Consider the following 26,576-nt stretch of genomic DNA (forward strand, 5'->3'; position numbering starts at 1 on the left):
AACTAGCATGTCCTAATTTCCTATGTAAAATATGCGCACATTCATCATGAATTGGTTTTCCAATTTTAGGTTTTTTGTCATTGGATGTGTCATTAATAGATGTGTCTTTGTGGCTATGGATTGTTTCATGTTCTTCATTATCACTATTGCTATTGTCTCCATTATCTATGTCATTGTTTTCTTCCATGTTGGAATCAATATTGTGTAACCATCTTTCTTTTATTATTAAATATGGTAGACCTCCTTTAATAACCACACTACCTAAGCTTGTTTTGTTTTTCTCTAATGTTGCTTTTCCTTTTGAGAATACTATATTTATGTCAGAATCTCTCCTTAGTTTTATTGCACTAAGTATGTTATGAGGTATTTCTGGTATTAGCAATACCCCCTCTATTTTTCCTAGACCGGGTAAGTTTACATTCCCTCTACCAATGACTTGGACTTTTTCTTGATTAGCTACTTTAATTACAAATTTGTCTTCTATAAATGAAGATAATATACTTTTGTTATGTGTAGTGTGATTAGTTGCCCCTGAATCAATGAGCCAATCATTGTTCTCTGACTGTTGTATGCTAGTTGTGTTATGTTTGTTTAATCCATTTAGTGAACCAGATCTTCTATCCTTTGAATTATCTCTGCCCCCTCTATGTTCTCTATAGTTGGGTGGACTTCTATATCTATGTCTATCAATGGATGATTGTCTGTTATGGTATCTATCTCTATAGTCAGTTTTTTGTCTTTCTCTAAGGAATTTAGGACAATTTCTCCTATTATGTTCTTTAGATCCACAGTTGTGGCATTCAATTGATTCATGATATCTTTCTTGGAATGCTACCCTCTTATATTGTTTATGTTCTATGTGGTTGTTACAACGACTCCTTCTTGAATTATCTTCAGCTATCAGCTTATTTGATAAATTTTCTATGGATAAATACCCTAAATTGATTGTGTCTAAATGTAATATATAGTTATCCCATGATGGGTCTAGTGAGTTAATGATAACACTCTTCATTGTTTGATCTGAAATTATCTCTCCCCTTAAATGCAGCTCTGCTCTGATTTTGTTTAAAGATATTAAATGTTCACTTATAGTAACCCCTGGCTTTATCCTAGCTGAGAAGAAATCTTTAGACATTCTTGTTGTAGTGGCTACACTTTCACTGTGAAACAATTTAAACATGCATTGAATAACTTCTGAGACAGTCAGATTTTGCTTAATACTATAGTACATAACAGGAGATATACTGGAAATTAATAAGAAAAATGCTCTGTGGTGTAGGCAGTCCAATTTTAGAGTCCAAGGTCTTTTAGGGGGGTTATAATAGTAACCCCCCTAATAGTATTATAATAGTATAATAATATAATACTATTATAATAGTATAATAGTATAAAAAATAGTAAGTTTTCTTTTAGAAAAACAACCTGAAGCTGTTGACACCATTCCTGCAAATTAATACCATCTATTCTCAGTTTTGGGAAATCATTGGGTAAATTCTCAATATTGTTAGATCCATTACTTACAACTGGGGGTAGTCCGTGATCTTGCAAGTGTTGATAGTTGCAGAATGGTGTGGGTATGCTTGCAACGAGTCTGAATGGCTCTCTCTGTTCTTCATGTCCTCCGAAGTTGTCTGCGTAGTTCTGCACATGCGCATTGTTCATTTCGCTCCTGGAGCTGTCGGGAGAGGTTCTCGCTGCTGTAGCTCCCTCGTAGCGTTCCTCTTCTGACGAATCGGTCTCCGGCTCGATCTTGGGAGTCCAGGTGACAGCAGGCGCTCGCTTTCTTTCGTTGCGATGATTCTTGTTGAGATCGCTGGTTCCTGGGATCATCTGTGGTGTGGGGTGATATCTGCAGGGCTCTCTGGGTTCGGGCGTCGGTGCTCTCGTCGTTTGGATAGAAGCGGGTAGATCTTGAGACGTTTGCTTGCTTGTTTGTTTTTTCTTTATTTTTCGACTGCTATCTTTTGTCGGTTCTTTTGTGATTTTCAATTTTGGACCGAATGCTGCAAAAAGCATTTTCATTGCTGATTCTATTTGCATTTCTATTGAAGTTTCTTCGATTTCTGTGTCTGATTCTTCTGAGGAGTAAATTTTCTCCTTTTTGTTTTTTGCATCGTGTAAGGCTTTTCGCGCCAGATATTTTGAATTCTGCTTTCTGATTGGCTCCGCTTCGCTCATCTTAGTGGTCTTTTGGAACCAAGATGGCTGCCATTCAAAATTTTGTGTGGGACTGTTAATCTTCTTTTTTGTTATATTCTTATCTGTAGGCAGTTCGCTCACCATTTTTGAATCTTTAGGTTCATCTGTTATGATGTGTTTCTCTCTCGCTGCTCCGTTGTTTTTTATTATGTCTTGGAGGTTTGCGATGAGATTTTCGTCATTCTTTTGACTTTTTAAGAGTCTCAGTATCTCTGACCTGAGTTCGTTGTTTTCTATCTCGTTTTCTTCTTGGTCATCAGTTTCATCCATTATTTCTTCGTTGTCTGTAGTGCAGTCTTCAGATTCTCTCGATATTGCAGTTGTGGATTCATCGATCATTTTTTGATCTGCTTCCATTTCTTTACTGTATGCCCTGGTGTTGGGTCTTTCTCTTTTGTTTCTGGAGTTTTCTCTCTTAGACATATTTAAAGTTTTATTGAGTCAATTTAACCATCCTCTGCTACCAGATTGTTGCAAGATTTTAAGGATCAGACTCAATAATTGATTTAAGAATAAAGTATTCAAACAAAACACTGTTTATTTACAGTAGGCATTCTATATTCACTGAATAATCACAGATAGAAGCAAGGAGGAGGTACATACAGCTCCTTTTATATACACAAGGCGGAGCAAGATATGGGAGTGGTTAAATATGAATATATTAAATGATGAAGAATAAGTTAACCCCTAATACCCCGGTTATATACTATTTACATATTGGAGAATAAGGCATTTACTTGTGACATATTTAAGGAAGGACGATGACTGAGGCAATTTGCAGGGAACAACTTTGTTCACTCTCCTTCGCATCCTGATCTTAGTTCTCTGCAAATTGCTTCTGGGCTTTCTGCCAACCATAGTAAGATTATGATTATTTATTCTTTAGATTCTTGTAGACTGTTAAGAAAGTTAATTAACAGCCTTTATTTGAAAAAGACTGATTTAATTTAGTAAACTAAGGTTTGTACAGATTTTGTGTGTGCTGCGTTCTTTGGGGTCCATAGCTGGGGCAGAACAGTCACCCTTCCTTTTATGTGTCTGTGTGTGTAGCCCAAACCTTTGCACAAGGGGGATTTTGTATATACAACTGTACTAATAAAAGCTCTTTTTCCTGACTACTTTCATGCTATGAAGTTGAATACCTACCAGAGGACTACATCATTCTTGCAACATCAGAAATGGATCAATGTGACTTTCACTTCTGTATTACCAGGGATAAAATGCTCCCTGTTCGAACTGGATCCGGTAGCGATCTGGTAGCAATGGTGGCGGATGGTTCGGAGAACCAGTAGCAAAAATCCCTGCCCCCCCCACCCATGCCCACCCAATCGCCTGGTCACCCACTTGTCCACTTGGCCGCTTGCCACTTCTTTCCAGCTCACTCGCTTTTCCGGCCTTGCTTTGCCTGCTGCAATCCCTGCAATCAATTGCATCAGCTAGCAATTGAATCTGTCTCCCTGCAATCAATCTCATCGGTGAGCAACTGAATCTGCCTGCCTTGTGCCTTCAATTGTGTAAGTAACTGGGGTTGTTTTTTTGGGGGGTGGGGGGAGCTTTAAAATAAATAGTTAATTGGTTTTTTTTAGGAGTTTTATTTTTTTTTTTTAGACAGCAATTTAAAGTTAAGGAAGTTTTAAATTTAGCTGCTTTTATCTAAAAATATAAATAAAATAAAATAATAAAATAAAATATTTGTGCAGCTTTCTGAGATTTGGTATGTTTCTGTAGTGTTTCACTCTAACTACACAAACATAGAAAATCTCACAAAGCTGTATGTGGCATTTTGTGTGGAAAAAGTGTGAAACTTGGTATTTGAGCTTTTTGTGGCTGTGTGAGCTTCCTGCTTGTTGCAGGGGCCATTTTGGGTCAAGTGCAGCTGCTTTTACATTGTGTGTGAATCAGTTGTGTTGTGTTGTGTTGTGTTGTGTGTGTGTAAAGTGTGAAAGTTGGTTTTTGGTACCTCTTATTGTTTTGTGTACTTTGTTTATTATTTTTATTATTTATTATTAATGGCCACCCCCACTTAGTCACCTGACCACCAATAAGCCACACCCACAGAACAGTAGGGAAATTTTTTAGATTTCACCCCTGTGTATTACAATTATCTCCATGTAAAATGTATAATTCTATCTGTGTGGATTACGTTCAAGGTGCTCAAATGTGTATGGTCTGAACCATATTTTCCTCAGGAATCTTTTCCAATCTACTTCTGTCCTGTTGTATTGAAGTACAATTCCCAAATTCTTCAGGCAGAAAGGTAACAGTACAAAAAGAGAGAAAAGGAGACAGAAAAGGGGACATTTTGGAAGAAGAAACTGGATAGCAGAAAGATTGGCCTGCAAAAATGATTAAATTTATTTGTAGCAGAGCAAGAAAAGAGAAAGCTTATTCAGTCAGTGATATAACAATGCTTACATCTGCAAATGATGGAGAAGGGACATCCTGTAATTTTGAATTTAAGGAAGGAGGATCTATATAATATGCACTGCATCACAGCTGCAGAACTATTCAACCCATTCTATTGATGTGAAAATGTACATTTTAACAATAATGCTGCCATGCTGCTTTTTCAATAGCAGCATGGCAGTATTAAATCACTTCTTTATGTTTTTTAATTATTTCTAAAATTTTAGGCATATCTGTTAGAAAACTGGGAGAGGAAAAAATCTCCAAAATGGAAATGGTGTTTAAAAAAAGCCTACAGAGATTTAGTTTGATAATAGAAGCAAGAATGATCTTGTATCATGACATAGTGATTGTAATTTTGAATTAAAAAATTATTAAAGTACCCTCCCTGGCAGTGATCAGCAAGAGCTTATTCTAAGTGCATCACTTGAACCTGGATGGGAATCTGATCCTTAATAATCAGTAAGGCAAATATCTGTATGGCCATTTGATGACAGCAGGGAGATACTGTAATAGTAGGAGATAAAAGATGTCTAGCACAGGGGTGTCAAACTCAAGGCCCGTAGGCTGGATCCGGCCCATGGGGTGCTTTGAACTGGCCAACAGGACTGCCCTGGAAACAGTGAAGGACTGGCCTGCGGTGCCTCTGCCAGTGAAAATGGAGCTTCTGAGGGCCACACGTAGCCATTCCGGGCTGGAAAAGGGCTGCAGAACTGCAGGAGCTGGCCATGCTCACTCTGGCCACGCCCACTCAGCCCCCTAATGTCAAACACAACCCTGATGTGGCCCTCAATGAAATCGAGTTTGCCACCCCTGGTCTAGCGTATAAAAGATGTCTCAGCCCAGCGAAGGAGGGTGGCAGAGTAAATATTTCAGGAGGGACCTTCCTTAATTTTCCAGAGAATAAAAATCCAGAGATGGGGGAGGGGAGAGAAAGTTTTTCAGTCTTATAAGATTCTGTTAATGTAACTTTACAATAAAGATAAAGCTGGTACTCCTGATCATGCTTTTTGCCTGGACTATTTCACATGGCTAACAGATAAAGAAAATTCTAACAACCACATAAAAAGTCTTTAAATTTTCTTCCAAAAGACATTGCCACACATTGCACTAACTTATTGAAACAAACTGATGGCAGTCAAACTTTGGAGACTGTTGAGGGAAAGGTTTCATTTCATGGTGACATTAGTATATCTCTGTCACCATCGTATCTATAACATGCTAATCAAAATATAGTGTGGTTGGTTTTGGCTGAGAATATTGTGTAGATGTAGCTATTATGGATTATAAACCATGGTTTATGGTATTAGTTGTAATTAAAGAATGGAATAAATGAGAATATTTTTAATTTTTCCCAAGATAAACCATGATTGGTTTGATCTTTCCTGTATCTGCAACTCTTCAATGTTTCTTGATGCATTGCAGAAGGATATTCAATTCCTTTGTCTTTCAGGAAGAAGAACAGACTTGTTTTTCTCCGAAGAGGTCAGGAAGTCCATCTATTCCAATAGAAGAAGAAAAAATAAGAAAAAAAGATGCTTACAAAGGTAATTAAATCTATTTTTACTTCAGGCTGTTCTTTAAACTCACCTGAGAATTAAAACCATTAAAAAATACAGTCTTTTCAGCTGTTGTCGACCTAGTAATTTGAATAAGTCACTGTACAATGTAAAATTCATCTGCATCTTTTAAAAAGTTTTATTTTGACTGCATACTGAATTCTATTCACTTCTCTCCAGCAGCATTTTCATTTCATCTTCTTAACATCATATTAAAAGCCAAATATGGACAGAATTCTCACTCCATTATTGAGTTTAAGGGAAGTTTGATTTAATTCAATTCATTCATTTATTCACTAAAATGAATGAATCAAATTATTTGCCATTTATATGGCAATCATTCCATAGGTTTGCAATGCTTACTGAGAAAGTAATGAGAGAATGATAGCAAAAAAACATTCAGTAAACAATACAGATTAAATTATTGTGCTAACAGAACAGCAAAAATGTTGGTTTGTGCTTAAAATATCCTTGCAATCTTTAAAAAGCAGAATATCAAATGGGTATATTAGAAATAAAAGTAAAACCAATGGCAGTGTAGGTTCATTGAGAGGAAAAAATAGTGAAGCAGTAATGCATAACAAGGCAGCACTTTTTAATTCCTATTTTGTAGCTGTTTTGTCTCAGAAGGGAAATGTAGAAGTAGCTTCTCATGGTTGTGCCACTGGGGGAATGTTGGAACTGTGGGGCATGATAGACTTTGAGAAAGGAGGACATAATTTAGCTAGTTCAGCTAATGTGTTTAAATTCAAGGGCCAGAGCAGATTAATTATCACCCTGAATACTGAAGGTGATTGTAAAACCATTCACTGTAAGCTTTCAGAATTCTCTGGGAATTAGTGGAGTCTTAGAAGATTGGAGGAGAACAAATGTCATCCCATCTTCAAAGAATATAAAAAGGAGAATCCAAGAAACTATAGTACTGTCAACTTGATAGTTTCCTTGGGAAAGATCTTCAAGAAGATTATCAAGCACTTGCATATGAGACTCGCATAGGTATGCTGCAGTTAAGAAAAGCCAGCTTTGTTGCAAATAAATCTTGCCAGACCCACACTATTTATTAGGGTTACTAGGCTGGTAGATCATAGGAGTGCCATAGATGTAGTATACCTAGACATCAGCAAAATCTTTGATAAAGTCTCTCATGAGATTGTCCTTAATAAAATTGTAACAAGTGAACTAGATCAGGGGTGTCAAACTTGCAACAACACGTCGTCATGTGATGAATTGCAACTTCTCCTCCTTTGCTAAATTGGGGGTAGGCGTGGCCAGTGTGTGACCCATCCAGCCCACGGGCCAAGAGTTTGACACCTCTGAGCTAGATTATACTACTATTGACTGTCTATTATTTGTTGATGGCAACAAAAAAGTGTTCGTTAATGGTTTCATTTCAGCTTGAATGGAAGTTCAGATGTTAATTTCAGGATTTTTTTTTTTTATTCCTGAGCGAATTGAAGGGATATTTATCAAGTTTACACCAGTCAAAAGATGGAAGGGTTGGCTAATACTTTAAAAGAGAGATAAATTTCAAAAATATCTAGCTTGAACACTTTGAGATGAATTGCAGTGGCTCTTTCTTTTTTATCCTATATTCAACTTTGGATGAAAAGTTAAATAATCTTATTCTTGCAACATTCACACTCTACATGGCCATTAATACTGACATTTTTTTTAAAATTTCAGTATTTTAAGCTTTAAAAATAGTAAAATGTTAATAATCCTTAATCATATCTAAACATTACTGCATTGAAATCTGCATTGAAATAATACAGTGAATCATGATTAACAATATTATAATAAAAAGAAAAAAAGTAGGAAAAACATGGAGAAATGTCTAGTGCTGCATTTAAATGGGGGGGGGAGGCTTGGATGGAGGAAACCAACTTGGAAACAACACATGGAAAAGGATCAGAATAACATGACAAAAAAAGACAATGACAAACAATCTAGCAGCAAATTTAGAGGATGGTTACTAAAATACTAAAGAACATGAAAATCAGGCACTATAAGATAAGTTAAAGGATCTAGCTTGGTTTAGCCTACAAAAAAGATTGAAAAGAAATGTATTCAAATACCTGAAGGATTGTCAGAAGGAATATATTATTTCATTGTCTATTTTCCCAGAGGGAAGAACCAGAACCAATGGAGTAAAACTGCAAGGAAGTCAAAGCTTGTCATCAGGAGTATCTTCCTGTCTAAATTCTCAGCCATAAGAAGTGATGGGTTCTCCTTCAATAGAAGTTCTCAAGGCTTGATGTTCTTGGATGACATCATCATCATCATTGTCTCAGATATATTAATAGATGCTCTGTAATGTACATAAACTACTTTGCATCCTGCTCTTGTCTGATACTTAGAGAATTACAGCCCCTGCCTTTTGTATAGCTATTATATTGCTTCCACATTTCACATTAGTTTAAACTTTCCAAATGTAATAACTATTTGGTTAGAATTTTTAATTTCAGTTGCATTCTCTTTATTTTCTCATGACTTATTAACTTTTATTATAAATGAATGATGCACATTATTGGAAAAAGTCAATTCACAAATTGCAGCTACAGTGATTTCAGAGCTGCTATACTGTACCTCAGTTAAGTTTTGTTTCTGAAGGTCATTTTTTATCTTAAATATTTGGGAAAGTAATTTTCTAACCCTTGCCATCCCTGTTTCAAGATGAATTTTTAACGGCTTCTAAATGAAGTCTACAGCTTCTAGAATATTTTATGCATGTGATCTAATTAATCTGTGATTTCAATCATTCTTTTGACACTGTACTCCATCCATCAACTTTTTTGTACAGAAGTCATTAACCTTCAATCTGTTGGATAAGATCATTGAATGAGGCCAAGAAGGTTAGATTTATTTATTTATTTTTGCTAGTGAAAGAAAATGGTTTAAGCATTTTCATTCTTTTTTTAAATTACAGCAATTATTTATAGATTAGATATAAATAGGATGTACCGCAAATCTTTGTCTTCTATTCTCTATCAGAAGAGATCTCTTCTGATCTCTTTTCTGTGTCTCTCTTTTTTCTCTTCTTGTTACAGTATCATTTGTTCATCTTCAAGGCAATATTGTACTGTAGGAAAAAAAAAACATTTAGACTATTATATGATATGTTGTTTTCCACTCTTCCTTATGCGTGTCGGTAGGCAACTCAATTCTATATTTGAGGATATACAGAAACTGAGCTTGAGCTAATCGGATGAAATCTTGGAATAAAGACTGATGTAAACACGTGGCAATGGCCTAAATACAGGAGATTTCGGCAGATTTTTCATCTTTTTCCCTACCCTTGTTAATCATGTAAATAATGCTGAGCACTGAAGTACTAAAACTTGCAGATAGCAAATCACAGTGCTTCAATGTGTGTCTTCCTTTGGCCAATACACACATTTTGTGAAGGTTCTTCTGTTTATATTTTATCAGCAATTTTTTAAATTGGGAAACAACATTTTCCAATTTTTAAAAATACAAAATATTATTGCACCTAGGTTACTATTGTGGAAAAGAACATAAATTAAGCATGCAAGTTCCCATTAAAATGTGATCCAAATGAATTTTTCTCCTGTCCCTAGAATGTTCTTTCTGCGCCAAATCAGAAAGCTCAAACTGCCCAAAGAGCTGCTGATTCAGTTCTACAGAGGAATTATTGAGTCTGTCATCTGCACCTCTATAACTCTCTGGTTTGGTTCTGCAACCCAACAAGACAGAAACAGACTTCAGAGGATAATTAGAACTGCAGAAAAAACAATTGCTACCAACCTGCCTTCCATTGAGGACCTGTATACTGCATGAGTCAAAAAGAGGACTATGAAAATATTTACAGACCTCTACATCCTGGACATAAACTGTTTCAACTTCTACCCTCAAAACGACACTATAGAACACTGCACACCAGAACAACTAGACACAAGAACAGTTTTTTCCCAAACGCCATCACTCTGCTAAATAAATAATTCCCTCAATACTGTCAAACTATTTACTAAGTCTGCACTACTATTAATCTTCTCATCGTTCCCATCATCCATCTCCTTCGTCTTATGACTGTATGACTGTAACTTTGTTGCTGGTATCCTTAAGATTTATATTGACTGTTTCCTAATATGATTTGATTGCTTATTTGTACCCTATGACTATCATTAAGTGTTGTACCTTATGATTTTTGATGAATGTATCTTTTCTTTTATGTACACTGAGAGCATATGCACCAAGACATATTCCCTGTGTGTCCAATCACACTTGGCCAATAAAAAAAAAAATTCTAGAAAAAAATTCTATAATTTGTTTCTTTTTCACCTGAAGAAAAAAAGTTTTCTAAAAATTGTTCAACTTTCATTCTCACCCTAGAGATCGTTCAGTCCAAGTGTCACACTAATGGAACTAATAATTGTGGCTGCAATATATAAGAAGAATTTAATAGAAAATGTATCATCGTTTAACTGTGAGGCTACTGGTACAGATTTATGGTTTGTTAAAGAGAGAAAAAAGAAAGCCTGGGAAAATGCCCTTAAAAATAGCACATGCTACAACATAACAATTTGGCCTTTCAAATCTTGGCGAGCCCTCTGACTTGAACTTTGAAAATGTGGGATTATATTCACTAGTTTTAGTTATATACTTTAATAGCTTTACGTGGTTTGGGAAATAAAAGCAGTGCTTGTTAGGTGTAACTCCATTTAGTTTTAATACCTCTGTAGACTATGTAGCTGAGAAGAAGATTGCAGATATTTTTTGTTAAAATAGACTGGTTTAAAAGTAGGCATCCAATTGTTTATGGCAAGGAATTGTTCTAAAGGGAAAAGAAAGGAAGGAACAAATTAAAGATTGGAACAGAACTTTCTAATTTGGAGAATCTGATTCTCTGAACAATCCATACTGTGATTAGTTTAGTGGATGACTGTGTGTGGAAGGATAGAAAAGTCAGAAATTATGCTTGTTTAGTCCTCCCATGGCACTTAATTCTATTTCAAAATATATGAGTATGGAATGCTGTAGTAAAGTATTCTTTATTTAAGATACAACTTAATATAGATACAATTTAATATGCCAAAATGCATTATATTAGCTTTCACCAATACAATAAGTTATGGCTTATTTCAGAACAAGCTATACTGTCATTAGTGATGATGCAAACCCTATTAATGGACATATCTACACAACCATCTTTTCTACTCCCAAATTTCTGAAAAACAGAAGATCACCAGCAATCCTTTTCAATTCTGCAACCTTGAAATGTTGAGTACAAAATTATAATTTGAAAATTACTCTGTCCTGTACTGCCACATGTTCTGGACTAGAAAAATATTCCCTCATCCTCAATCCACACAAAATGAATAGTTTCTAAAGAAAAAAATTCATATAATTATAGCATTAGAAGGAATCACAAGGATTTTCTTATGGTGCTCTGGATTGTGCAAAAAACTAATTTTAAAAATCAGGAGATGTAGCTGTTCAACCCCTTCTTAAAAACCATCAGTACAGGACAACGCACAACCATAATAGGTAGACTATTCCAGTGTTGTACATTTTTATCATCATCCTTATATTTAAATGAAATTTAAGTAGCTGCAACCTATGCCCATTATTTCCAGTCCTAACTTCTGTGACTATGGGAAATAATTCTTGGCCATCTTCTCTATAGTTTCCTTTCATAAACCTGAATGGGACTATCATCTCTTCTTCAGTCTTTTCTCTCCAAACTGAACCTCCCAAATTTCTTCAGCCTATCCTCATAGGGCATGTCTTCATGTCCTATATCATCTTCTGGATAATGGCTGGCCAGAGTTATACATAATACTCCTAGTCAGGTCTCATTAATGCTGAGTGGACATAAATTATGACTCTTGTGTCCTTAACACAATGCTTCTTCTGAAGCATTCCACAGCATTTTGAAGATATTTTAATCTCCAAATTAAAATGGTTTTATATTATTTAATAAATTTAAGAATTTGAAATGTGATTTATTGGGAAAGCATCCATTTTCATGGTATCAATTTTATTGTATTGTATTTATTGTGACCTCTGTTGTCATTTTGAGCTGATATGGATTATAAATCACAATGATGTAATTTTTGTTGATGAATAGTTTACCAATATTATAAAAATATAAAGAAACCATACAGTATCATTTTTTGAATATGTGGGTTTGTATTTGGAAATCCTCACTCGTATTGTCAGCTGTAAAATTCTAATCCCAAAATCTCAGGATTAGAATTAAATGGACCTATAGCCTATAAATACTGCCTTTAGCCAGCTATATCAAGCTAGTCTGAAAGAGAGTGCTTCTCATATTCATGGTTTGAGGTGTGATACATTCTAGCATCAAATGAACCCTCTTTGTGTGACTGCAGATACTATAATAGTGAAATTCTAATTAGTTGCTGTATATTTCTAGATCATCTGTTTTTTTCCCTTTCCTTCTGCTCCATATCCCTTTGAATTATCTGATGATGACTAAACTAAAACTGATTAAGAGTTCACATTTGACTTTCCTAATCATATTAACTAGCTGTTCTCCTCTACACTGCACAATGAAATTATAACTTGGCTGTCTTCCATAGCTCATAGTTGCTTGTTCCTGCAAATGTTATCAATTTTGGCTAGAGTGCATTTTCTTTTAGGAACTTGCCATTGCCAAATAGACAAAAAAAAGGCTTGGATTCCTTCTGTTTTAGTCTCATCATGTAATTAATTTTTATAATTAAATAGTTTGGAAAGGGTTTCTTTTTCAAAATACAGTTGACATTAACTAAAAAAAGGGGGGGCAACCTCTTCGTCCGCTTAAACTTTGTGGGGGTTGATCCCCACAGAGTAAGTGAGTTCATCACATACATGCATGCACAAATGGAGAGTCATGACGAGTCGCTCTTTTTAAAATTGAAATACACTTATTTTAGGGCTTATGTTTTTCATGAAATGTCTATTGAGCCAACAGGCCATATGGAATGTGTTTCTTGACCCAGAAAAATGGGATGTAATGGAGGCTTTCATCACACTCATTTTAAAATATGCCACATTCTTAAAGACATATCTTCCTTGGCCCAAGGAAAGAGACAAAAAATTTTCAGTGACTAGCGGGCATGCTTTTTTTATTAGTATTTTGGTGGCCAAAGGACTGTTCCGTGCAGTGATACTTATGAGCATCTGCAGGAGTTTGCTACTTTCATCAAAACAAAAACACTGAAAGGAGTGTTGTAGTTTGTGATATGTATGCAAATTACAACTACATGCAGGGGTGGGCTGCTGGGGGTTCACAGGGGTTCGGGAGAATCTAGCTAAGATTCTGTGCAGTTCGGAAAACCCCCAAATCCCAATCCTGGCTGGCCCCACTCACCCCGCCCCTCCCAGGAGTCCCCACATAGCCGATTTTTGGATGCAGATAAGTGCAGGGCACATGCGGAGACTCAGAGAGGGCGAAAAATGGGCCTACCAAAAATTTGGGAAGGCCAGAAACAGGCCCATTTCTGGCCTTCCCAAACTTCCGGTAGGCCCATTTTTCTCCACAGGGCCTCTGGAGCCTGGAGAGGATGTTTTCCCGCTCCTGGAGATTCGAAGAAAGCCTCCAGAGCCCGGGGAGAGCAAAAACACCCCTCCCGCCATGGTGCAGGAGGATGGCTAGGTTATGCCCACCATGGCCACACCCACACAGCAACCGGGCAGAGAACCTCTTGCTAAAATTTTTGAAGCCCATCCCTGACTACATGGTCTCCTATTTCCTTATAACTCAGCCATATCCAAAGTTCCAGGAAGACAACAGCATCTTCTGAAGTTCTATGTCACAAGGCATCATCCTAAACCAATTCTGCATTCAGCCTGCCAAACGTTTTCTTTAAATCCCTCTCTTTCCCCACCCACCAATTTTCTTTCCACTAACATTAAAAAAAAAAAAGCTCTTTTCCCATCTCTTGCAGATGCGAGCCACTGTTCCAGCTCCCCTGCTCTCTCAGTGCTGAATCAGAAAAACGGGACATATATATTTCACCTACAAAATATAAGAGTTTCTTCTCAGACTGACAAAAAGGCCTGTTTGTGTTTGCATTTCCCTTTCTGTATACAAAGTGCAGATCAGAACCCTGGGGACTTGTTAGAAAATAAACATGCAGGAGGTCAGCTCTATGCTACATTACAATGTGTGTGATTTGGAATTTGTTCCTCATATTGAATTAATCCTGATCTCTTCTAGCCCTGCTATGTCTTCTGTGGCTCTCTCTACATAACACAATTACTTGGGTCACGGAGGGTCCAAGGTTAGATTGCAATGCAAACAGAGCAGGTCTGTTTTGATTCAATCACAGCTTCTTAAATTTGGTGAATCCCTGAACATCTAAAATGATACATGAATTTATGTGACCTTCCCCCCCACCCATCTTCGTAACACAAATATGTCATTGGTGTTAGGATTGTACAAAAATAAAATTAAAAAAATTAGATCACATGCTATAATTAAAGGTTAATCTGTATATCAGATAAAAGGGTTGTAGAACTTGGCAACCTTATGAAATAATGAAACTATCAAATTAAACACAATATTTTAATGGGAAAGGTGAGCTTGATTAGTTTGCATAATTCCTACATAAAGTACTTTCTTGGGGTGGCAGAAATCAAGCAGGGCTTGTACCTTGTATGAGAAAATATGCTTTGTTAAAAAATGCATCTAAAATAAACTTGGCTCTTATAAACTCAAAAACACTATTTCTTATTTGTCTATGGTTCTTAAGGCATGTTTCCGCCCCTCCCATCCTATTAAATCCTATTTTATAAAATTAGGCTTCAGTTTTTAACTTCCGATCTTTCCCTCTGTCTAATTATTTATGTCTTCTCTATTCAAGCACTGAATTTGTCACATTGCTTCTCTTGTTCTCGATCTCTTGATATCTATCTCTTGTTAATAGTCTTCCCCCTTTTTATGCTTTACTGCTTATGCTTATTAGTCGATTTCTTTCTCTTTCCCCAGAGTCACTTGCTGGTTTCTCTCAGTACTTCCTTTCAAGTGTCTGGGGTTTATAGTCATCAACTCCTTTTAACTTTTTTTTGGCATCTCTCTCTCTCTCTCCCTCTTGTCCCCCGCTTTTGTGTGTGTGTGTGTGTGTGTGTTCCCTGCATAATGCATTTTTCTGGACTCAGTAGAGTTGGGTTTTTTTGCTTTTTCCTCTAGTGCCCGGCACAGTCACTGAGTGAATGCAATTTTCTCTACCTATTCTGGTGGTGAGAGAGGGAGGGAGGGAGGGAGGGAGGGAGGGAGGGAGAGTAAGAGAGAGAGAGAACACAATTTTCACTGGAACCTACAATCATGATTAAAGCGTTAAAATATGCCATGTTATTTTACCAAGAGAAGCTTAAAACAGAAGACATGAAGCGTCACAACAGGAATAGCTTTATATCATAACTGCTCTTTTTTTTCTCTTGTTCTTTTTTTCTTTTCAAATGTTCAAACAAATGCATACAATAAATATTGATTTATTCCCATATGGGTGGGAAGCTCATAATTTAGTTTCTTTTTGTTTGTAGTGAAGTAAGAGCAAAAAAATCTTTTGTTATTCTGGAAACTGGAAACTCCATGAATTGAACACAGAACATTACTTTTTATGCTCTCTTATGGTCATAGTGTCTCTTGAAGGTTGAGAGGCATTTTTTTTTTTTTTTGCTTTAATTTATATGCCGCCCTTCTCCGGAGACTCAGGGCTGCTTACAATGCATTAAGCAATAGCCTTCATACTTTTGTATATTTATACGAAGTCAGCTTATTGCCCCCACAATCTGGGTCCTCATTTCACCTACCTTTGAAAGGATGGAAGGCTGAGTCAATCTTGAGCCTGGTGAGATTTGAAGTTGCAGTAATTGCAAGCAGCAGATGTTAATAACAGTGCTTTAGTGCGCTGCACTACAGGTTCTTTGGTATTTGCCTTTGGTATTATATAAAAAAGGTAAAGGTTTTCCTTGCACATATGTGCTAATTGTTCCCGACTCTAGGGGGTGATGCTCATCTCTGTTTCAAAGCCGAAGAGCCAGCGCTGTCCAAAGACGTCTCTGTGGTCATGTGGCTAGCATGACCACATGCCAAAGGCACATGGAATGCTGTTACCTTCCCACCAAAGGTGGTTCCTATTTTTCTATTTGCATTTTTATGTGCTTTTGAACTGTTAGGTTGGCAGAAGCTGGAATAAATAACAGGAGCTCACTCTGTTATGTGGCACTAGGGATTCGAACTGCTGAACTGCCAACCTTTCGATCGACAAGCTCAGCATCTTAGCCACTGAGCCACCATGTTCCTTTTTTTGGTATCATATATTAACTCCTTTATTGGGGGTTCTATTTTGCTTTATGTTTGTTCTATTATTTCTTTTAAATATTTAAGTCCAGCTTTTCTATGTTTTTATTAAATTTGTACAATCGTCAGTTCCCAGCAACTTAAAAAGCACTCAGAGCAGCTTACTGTATTCTGTTATGAGAACCAAGCTACGATTAGACCACTTTCGATAACTTCTAGAGTACATGTAATTTGTTACAGAAAAGGATAATATTGCTTTACCTAAAGTACCTGATTCCTGGTAAATTAAGTGGACTCGGGTGTTTAAAGGGAAAGTCCTCAGGGCTTGGGTAGGTGATATATTTTATTTCAAATGAATCTATTTAAACTGTTCTCAGTGCATGAATATCCTTTTCAGCTGATCATAGAAGATTCGTTGTATTGTTATTACAAAAAAATAGAAGGTGCAAACAACAGGAAAACAAAGGAAACAGGTTTGTGATTAGCAGGACACCACAAAGTATCTTTGACCGGTAGTTGTGGGAGGGGAGGCAGAAGAAGTGTCAACGATTTTAGGTGAGTGAAAAGAGAATGAAAGGTTTTGGGACTAGCCCTAGCTTATTAAGTTGCAAAGGGATGCCTAGGACTATGTTGAAATGCTGTTTGATTTTCTAACAACAATTGCCTCTTGAGCTCATCCTCTGCTCCTATTCTTTCCGAATTATATAAACCTTGCACAGTTTCTCATGCATTATGCATTAAACCCATATGGCAGTTTGAGGTGGAGAATCTCCTGGGGAGGGAGGGAAGGGAAGCATCATTCTGTTTTTTCACTACAAGGGGGTTAGAAAAATAAGGAGAGGAGAGGAATAGGAAAGGAGGTGAAGGAGGAGGGCCTACACAAGAAGCGGTCAAGGTAAACTCTGACATACAGAAAAAGGAAGCAGACAAAACTATTCCACAGACGCTTCTAGGAAGAGTCACTGTGGTCTGATAATTGTGCAGCTTCTAGTTCTCTATGGTCCATGCCAATCACAATGAATAAATCAAAGCCAAGCTGTCCAAATAAGAAATTAACTCTGAATAAGGCAGTGAACTGCTAGAATCAAACTAAAATATAATATAGTATTAACTGATCTGTAAGTGAAGGCAATAGATATGAGAATTCCCATATCTGAAAATGGATCTGTATATCACCCTCTGGATTCCTTCTATCCCAGTCATAAGCATGGGGTGAAAGTCACAATGATCTCATGGGTGAACAGGGTAGCATGCAAATGACATGAATTATATAATTCATGTCATTTGCTTGTTCCTTATATGACAGTGGCATGATGGATGTGACATACCTTGCCTCCTCATACACATTCTAAACTTTATTGCCCTATGAGACCCGTCTCAAGACCTTTGTTTTTTCTTTGGCTGTAATAACAAATGTATACAGAAGTAATCTTTAAAATCTATTTTATTTAAACAGGCAGTGATCAACAAAATGCTGACAGTTAAAGGAAAACCAAGTAAGAAGAAACATCAGAAACAGTTAGCTCACAGAGCATATTTGGGGGTTATATACCGTGTTTTCTTGAAAATAAGACCCTGTCTTATATTTTTGAACCCTGAAATAAGCGCTTGGCCTTATTTTCAGGGAGGTCTTATTATTTTGGTGTGCATGGAGCAAGACGGAGCTCCTCTTGCCATCTTACCTGATTTCCAGCTCTGTTTCCCTAACCCTAACCAGAGGAAATGGTGGGACCAGCTGCGCATGCGTTTAAATAATTTTGGGAAGGGCTTATTTTCAGGGGGGGGCTTATTATAGCGCATGCGCTCAATAGCCCGATTAGGCTTATTATCAGGGGATGTCTTATTTTCAGGGAAACAGGGTAAATACATTTGAACTCCTAAAGGGAGATAACATTCGTATTTTAGTATTTCACTTTGGAAAGATGCCTCATTAAATAGAGACATTCTACCTATTGCTACTTTGTGTTTTTTTTTTAAGAAGAAATCCAGGTAGCCATGGGATGGCAACAGAGAGTTAAGAGTTATTGCTATAATTTGTTCATGAAGATTTTTGCAACCCAGATCTGGTAGTCCTGCCCCAAATAAACTTCACAAACTTTTTCAGAAAGTGACAAATGATGGGCAACTCTAGACCAGTGTTAATGCACCCACTTGCTAAAAGCAATGTCAGCAGGGGAGTACTAGTATCATCCAAAAGAAAAGTCATTCTTTGACTAAATTAGTAGATCAGCAAAATGCTATGGATATACCCTGTTTCCCCTAAAATAAGACATCCCTGAAAATAAGCCCAATCGGGCTTTTGAGTGCATGCACTAAAATAAGCCCCCCTGAAAATAAGCCCTCCCCGAAAATATTTAAACGGATGCGCAGCCAGTCCCTGCCATTTCCCCTGGTTTCCTCCACGTGCCCCAAAATAATAAGACCTTCCCAAAAATAAGGCCAGGCACTTATTTTGGGGTTCAAAAAAAAATATAAGACAGGATCTTATTTTCGGGGAAACATGGTAGTATACTTAGATTTCAGTAAGGCATTCGACAAAGTAGATCACAATTTACTTCTTGGTAAGATAGAAAAATGTAGGATAGACAGCATCACCACCAGATGGATTTGTAACTGGATAAGCAAAGAGAGGCTAGGTGGGGTGGTTAGGTAGTATACTGATAAATCATTTTGAAACAAATTCTAATTATAAGATTTAATCATTTTCTCAAAACTTTAAGTGTACACACCAGCACAAAAAGTTAAGAATCCCTGATGTTACCCAGCATGATAAACATGTGACTTATCAAGACGCTGCCCTATGAGTAACTGTAATATATGTATTATGTTAGAATGCATTGTTATAACCCAGGGTAAGGATTTGTTGTTAATAGGAAAAGATGAAAATGCATTTATACAGTCAAAGCAATGTTTCTTTAAGTAAACTAGAATAAGATAAATGGATAATTTAGGGAAACCACAATTTGTGGTTGAGGAAAATTCTTTTTTAAAATGCCCTTTAAAAGGGCACAATAGTAGCAAGTTTCAGAAACTGCTTTTCGGCTAACCTCAAAAAGCTAGTATATGACATTAGCATTGGATCTTAAAATTTGAACCTCATTTGATTTTTTTGCCAGCTTTTTGTGGAGGTCAAGAAGTTGCCTTCCTGTCTTGCTGTCAAAAGTTCCCAGAGAAAGAATCTTCATTTGACAAAAGGGAACTGAAACTGAAAGAGCAAAGCCGATCACCTATCAATTGACAGGATTTCATCCAAGAAAATGTAAAATTTGACTAAGTTTTCAAGGATTTAGATAAAGGATTTGGCATATGCGTGTATAATATACTTCAATAAAGAAAGATGTAGCAAACATTTATTGAACATTATGAAAAGAATATGAAAGATCTGAGTTTCAGTTCACAGTAGGGAAATTCTTTTATCTATAATATATTATTTACTCTAAGCTGTTTTTGTGAAGAAGGCTGAACATGTTCTAAAATAGGTGAGCAACTTGCAGTTTTAAAGTTTCTTGCAGGCCTCTGCATAATCACCAAAGCCTGCAAACTAGTGTTTTTCAATCTCAGCAAGTTGTATGGCCTTCAAGTACCAGAATTCCTCAGCCAACATAACAGTTGAAGTCCACACATCTTAAAGTTGCTGAGATTGAGAAACACGGCTGCAACTGATCCGTTTGGGTCATATTTGCACTTACCACTTATTCCAATTTAACTGTAAGCTTGTTTAAGAAAATCTTGTCCAGGCTATTAGCAAGTTCTAGCCTGTCATTATAACTAATTGGCAATTATTTCCTTAGAGTAGACATGGATAATGTGCTCTATCAATCCTCCACTCACTCTGAAAACTACGTCCTGCTCCTGCTCACTTTCTCTCCCTTTGTCAGTTTGAGTTTCCAACTTCTTTGGAGAAGGGTGTTTTCATTTTGCTGCAGCCTAACCTTCCCTGTTCACTAGCCCCTCTGCAAAGGAAGGGTCGCATCTTCAACTGAGCCAATGGCTAACACTAGACTTACATTCTTCCTCCCCCTTTTGAGTGCTAACAATAGTATTGTAGAAAATTAGCACCTGCCCCTCTCCTGGAAGAATGAAATATTTTAGCAAATATTAAAAAGGCAGATTAGGATATTTCCCAAAGGGAGAAATGGAGAAACATGTTTTTAGAGGCAGAAAGCAACCCCCACTTTCCTTAATAGCCCCAGCAGACATTTAGGTACCCATTAAGAAAGACTGGGCCAGCCTATTCAGAAACCAAACTGAAGCGGCCACCTTATAGAAAAGCAGATTTGGTAATCCATTCAAGACAGGATATTTTGAAACAAAGGTGGAATGGTAGGATTAGCCCTCACTCAAGATCTAACACAGGGCAAAGCCATTAAGCCACAATAGCAATTGCCCAACACCCTTTAAGAACACAAGCCTTCATTGCATCACCCTGAGAGCAGACCAAACATCAACCAAACTTAGCTCAGACAAACACCTAGGATTTGTACTGCCTATAGAGCCAGCTATGACACCTACATAGCTGTGGGAGTCTGACAACAGCCAATAGAATACATGTTCTTGCACAGGAACAGGAAGCTCAAGTGCAAAGCCCAAGAAAAGGTATAACACCCCCACCCACTCTCAACTCCATTTTGTCATCTTAACGAGAACCATGTCCTTGGTGGTTCTGTTCAACATTAAACCTTCTTTCCAATCAGTCTCCATGTTTCCAGTGTTTTTTTCCCAGCTTGGAACTGAACCAGAAGGATATTTCTTCCCACGGTATGATGAGTACTTTTTAACTTCCTTCTTTTCCATTTGTTTTTATGTTCTGTCCCCGCCCTCTTTGGTGATACAGGCCCACCATTCCACTGATTTCCCAGTCGCTTGAGGTTCTAAACATTCTCTCACAGCACATTATACTCTTGTGACTCTCAAAATTTGGACAAGATCTAAAACTGGCAACAGTTGGCAAGATATTCGATCTGGACTGCATACCTCCCCCCCATATACACCCATTAGACAGTTCTGCTTCTTGATCTTTCAGTTTTCTTTTCCAGTGAAATTATTGTATGGTAACCCTACCTTTACTAAAACTCACTGCCTATTCTTTTAAATAAAATAATAAATATGAAGAATGATGACAGAGGTGTCATGATAATCCAGAGAAGCAAAATTATAGTGTCAACCTAAAAGCTCTGTATTATTTTGCAGGGAAAAGGATCAGATCTGAGCTTTCAATTCTACTAATTTAGTCTAACTGCTCTTTCTTACTATAACTGACTGACAGAGGATATTTTGAATGGAACAATCAGTTCAAGTTATCTCAGCCAGAAGTATTCCAACAAACAAAATGATAAGTGTTCCTCAAACTGAGAGGAGAAATCCTTAATGCTGCAGCTCATATGCACATGTACAAGTAGTCCTCGATTTACGACCACATGAGCTCAAGATTTATGTTACTGAATGAGACATTTGTTAAGTGAATTTTGCCCCATTTTACCACCTTTCTTATCACAGTTGTTAAGTGAATCACTGCAGTTGTTGAATTAATAACATGGTTGTTAAGGGAAACTGGTTTCCCCATTGACTTTGTTTGTTAGATGGTCACAAAGTGGAATCACATGACCCTAGATTACCCTGCAACCGTCATATGTATGTGTCAGTTGCCAACTGTCTGAATTTTAATCACGAGACCATGGGGAATGCTGCAATGGTCATAAGTGTGAAAAATAGTCATAAATCAATTTTTCAGCAACATTGAATGGTCACTAAATGAACTGTTGTAAGACGAGGATTACCTGTATATAGAAGAGTCTAAATTGAAACCTTGAATGTTCAGTGTGGCTAGAAAGAAACCCCACTATGAAATTCAGGCTACCCATTTCTGGAAGTATGGAGCTACTCAGGAGTGGGTTCTACTTATCTTTACTATTGGTTCGCAACTGGGCAACGGAGTCGGTGGGCAGAGCCTCCCGCCAGTTCTACTACCGGTTCTATAGAACTGGTGCAAACCGGGGGCAACCCATCACTGGAGCTACTATTGCTGGATCAATGAAAGGGCTCAGGAGAAGACAACTTCCTGTATTCATCAGGTCCACTTCAAAACAATCAAACATTGCATTTCCAACATGTCTTTCAATCTGGGAGAAACTCTCTGAGCACATGTTTTTTTTTCTTGACTTGCAAGGTAGCTTGGACTCACCATTCTTATGAGCTTATTATTTTGAAAATGCATTCCCTGCCCTTACTTACTTGCAGTTCCAGGCCAAATTCCTACATTATCCACAGAGGAAACATAGGGCAGACCAAGGGATTTTTTTCTGCCCACAGAAAATAGACCTTAGATCTGATACAATGGTTCCGATGCCGCTATGAATTAGATTACCAATTAGTGCTTCTTAACAAGAATATAAATGCTCTAAACATGCCAAACCATTTGCTTTGTCTTGTAATGCTTGAAATATTAACAGCAATTAAATCAAAAGGCTTCCTGGAGTCCTCCCAGTGAAACGTTAATTATGCAAGGATTTAGGGAGATACACAATCTCTGCCTAAATCACTGAATCACTGTGAATCACTCCAAATCCTGCAACCGCACTGAATGACTTAGTATGCAGCAGGTTCAGTAAAGAACTGTTGTGTTTTTAAATGTGTTCGTGTTTTTCTGTTACTTAGAGCTCTACCCTAAATATGGCCCAAGGGACTCTAGCTAGGACCATACTGCGAAATACAGAAAGGGTTGAGAATAAGGACACAGGTCATCCAGGTCAAAAGAACATGTGCTCTAGTTTAATTTACATTAAGCTAAATTAAATAAACGCAAACAATTGGATTGTTCCCAATGCACATAATGCCTTTCCTTCTTTGTGGCAGTAAATTCAAGTAATATTGGCAAGGGTTTTGGGAACTGCATCCAATACTTTTAGAGTTACATCCTGAGGCTGAGCATAAGAATAGGGATATTGCTGAAGCTTTTCTATGTCATGTCAAGAGAGGCTCACTGCTTTTGACATATCGAATATGGAAAGAGAGATCATGCCAACAGTAACTCTACTACTGGTAGGAAAAGACTGTGGGTTGTGCTGGCTCAGAGCTAGTGCTTCAGCCAGCAATAACACTGTCTTTATTAACCTTTACCTCCCTGCTGATTTGGAAATGCAACATAACACCAGGAGGTGATAGTAGTAAATAACAGCAGGCAAAAAGACTTGGATAGGAAGGCATCTTCTACTTCAGCTATGGAGATTCCAAAACTAGATTAAAATTCAGCCAACGCCATGGATTTTAATTAGGAAGAAGCTGTAGCAATGGAAAGCATTTCTATATCTCCCATATTATAGAATTGCAGTGTCTGGGTGTTTGTGTGCATGTGTGTGCATGCATGCACATTTGTGTGCATTTGTGTGCACACATATACACACACAAGCATACAGACTTATCTTTGCCAGCAGCCAACATCCAGATAAGAGGGATTAACACTAAGCAAACAATCAAGCAGAAAACAATATTCTAATCAAAGAACCAAGGAGAAAACCACACCCCAACCATCACTGACAGAACAACCTCCTGCATATAAACAGGGAGCAAATCCCACAATCACTCACACTGATAAGTCAGCCTACCCAGGTAATGAAGCATCTGAAAACTAACAAACAAAGCAAGCTCAGAGAGCACCAAGGACTCCACATACTGTACATACCGTACTTTGTGTTATATTTGTGAAGAAACTTACAAATATTGGTCATTTCTTCTAACAAAATAAGTCAAAATTCCCACATCCTTATTGATTAAACTGAAGAGGTTATAGCAGGGATGCACAGCCCTTTTGCTGGATGGCAGCTGCACTTAATTGGGTATTGAGATCTGCTGTAGAAGAATATAATGATGCTAGATAGGCATGGTTGCATCTATTTTTCTCAGTTATAGGATATTTGAAGGCCTTTCTTCTTCTTCTTTCAATGAGTTTTCCATTGGAAAGCAGCTAGAAAATGTGTGGTTAACTTTTGGTATTCACCAAAACGGTGCAGGGACCATATGCTGACTTCGGCACAAAGCAATATGTAACTATACCAAGCACAGCAATGTCTCTGTTTTTATCCTTATAACTGTGTAGCTGTCAAAGATGAGGAGCTTGTCAGAAACAAAGAAGTCGTAATATTAATTCAGCACCATAAATGCAGTTAAATAGACAGGGATTGAAGCCCAGACTTTTTAGATCTAATTACTCAAAGGTTTCTGCCTGAAGGATAAATATACTTTTTAATTTAGAAAAAACTTTCAAACTATTCCTTTACTATTTATGAAGAAATTACCTAAATTAAATGATATTTTTTTCTGCATCTATCTATACAAAATAAAGACTCAAAGAAATAGTCCAAGACTGGGAGATGTAGAGAGACCAGGCCCATACAATTATCTAGAATGGGCCTCAACTTAATGTATATCATCATCATCATCATCATCATCATCATCATCATCATCATCATCATCAGCGGTGAAATGCTCCCGGTTTGGATTGTAGCGATTGTGGCAGGTGGTGCGGGCCCACACGCCCGGGTGTTGTTACTTCCTGGTTTCCAGGAAGTAATGTGTTTTTTACCCTCTGCGCATGCGCAGAAGGTTTTGCCCATGTACAGAGAGTCTGCATGCGCATGTGACGAGTGTGCAGCGTGTGCACTTCCAAGCCAGTAAGGAAGGTAAGTAGATTTCACCCCTGATCATCATCAATCATCATCACCACCAAATAAGGAATTAATTAAGCAAGCTAAAAACATAAAGCAATAACTGATAATTATGAATGGATCAAAATATTCTTTCTTTCTCTCCCTCTCTTTTTATATTTGCCAAATATAAAAGAAAATTTATAAAAACTAAATTTATAAAAACTAAAAACTATTCATTTTTCAGTTTTAATAAAATGTTCACAGCACTCCATGTGCATTTACAGAGAAGGATATACAACTATGTGCATATTAAAATGCACAAAAAATGTACTTTCAGTTTAAAATTCTGGGTAAGAATTAAGCAAATTGGAAAAGAAAAACCCTGCATTAGAAGTATCTGTGCACATACATAGAAATAGTCATAACAGATCTTTTTTTTTGGCCAAATTTGTAATCTGTGAAGCCAAAGCAAACTTTGGCAGAACTACCCATATATATGTCCAATAATCCAATACAAAAGAATCTTATTTTTACAAATATTAAATACAATACTAATATTAAGACATGTAAATTAATAGCGATACCAGGGCAAGGCTGCCCAAATAGCAAGAAAATAAAGATCTAATCTTAATTGTGAAAGTTTGCATATAGATCTTATTCTTTTATGAATTCATCAGCAGTATTATTTCTGTGAGTTTGTGCAAAGTTTTGAAAGAGATAGTCCTTTGTACCTTTAAAAAATACAACACTGCCTTACTTCCAACAGAGAATAAAGATTTCAATTATCCAATTACCAGGATACTACCACTAGCCATTTGCAAATTAGCATTACATTTAAAAAATACCAAAAATGAATCTCTTCTACTTCCATAATATTAAATTGAGTTGTCTTCATTAGACGCAAAACAGGCAAATCTATTAATTGGAGACTCAACTGCCTTGATCATATTGAAAAAAAATTGAAGTTGTTGAAAACAATTAAAAGATTTCATGAAGAAAAAAAAAACATGGCAGCTGAAGACTTTGGTCAAAGGCATATTCAGAAAATATTTAAAAAGGACTGTGTGTATTTCATTTGCTGAGGGAAGAAAACAAAAGCATTTTTCAAGTGTTTGTAAAAACTGAAATAAAAAAGAGAGAAAATTAGTCTGCAATTTCTCAACTCATCAATGGGTAATGGCGTATAAGATGATGAAAGACTTGTTCTGCCTGTGAAGGAAAGCTGTGGTGTTGGATAGACAATAACATCCTGTGTGATTTAGCTTCCAGAAGTCTACACATATTAAAGTTGAGAAACACTGATTGGAATGTTCTAGAATGCTGGGAGAAAGCTCTGCTAAGTTATATGTAAGTGACACTTTGATGTATGGGTATTGTGGCCGGGCAGTGGAGGGGGAGGTACATTGTTGTTTTGGTGGGAAGCAAGCATTTCACTGGCCTTTTAGTTCAGATAGAAGTCTTGAATCTAAAATACCTTTAATAAGACAGAAAGAGTTTAAT

The sequence above is a fragment of the Pantherophis guttatus genome, chromosome 2 (genome assembly GCF_059756535.1).
Source record: "Pantherophis guttatus breed Tessera chromosome 2, ASM5975653v1, whole genome shotgun sequence".
Lineage (NCBI taxonomy): Eukaryota > Metazoa > Chordata > Lepidosauria > Squamata > Colubridae > Pantherophis > Pantherophis guttatus.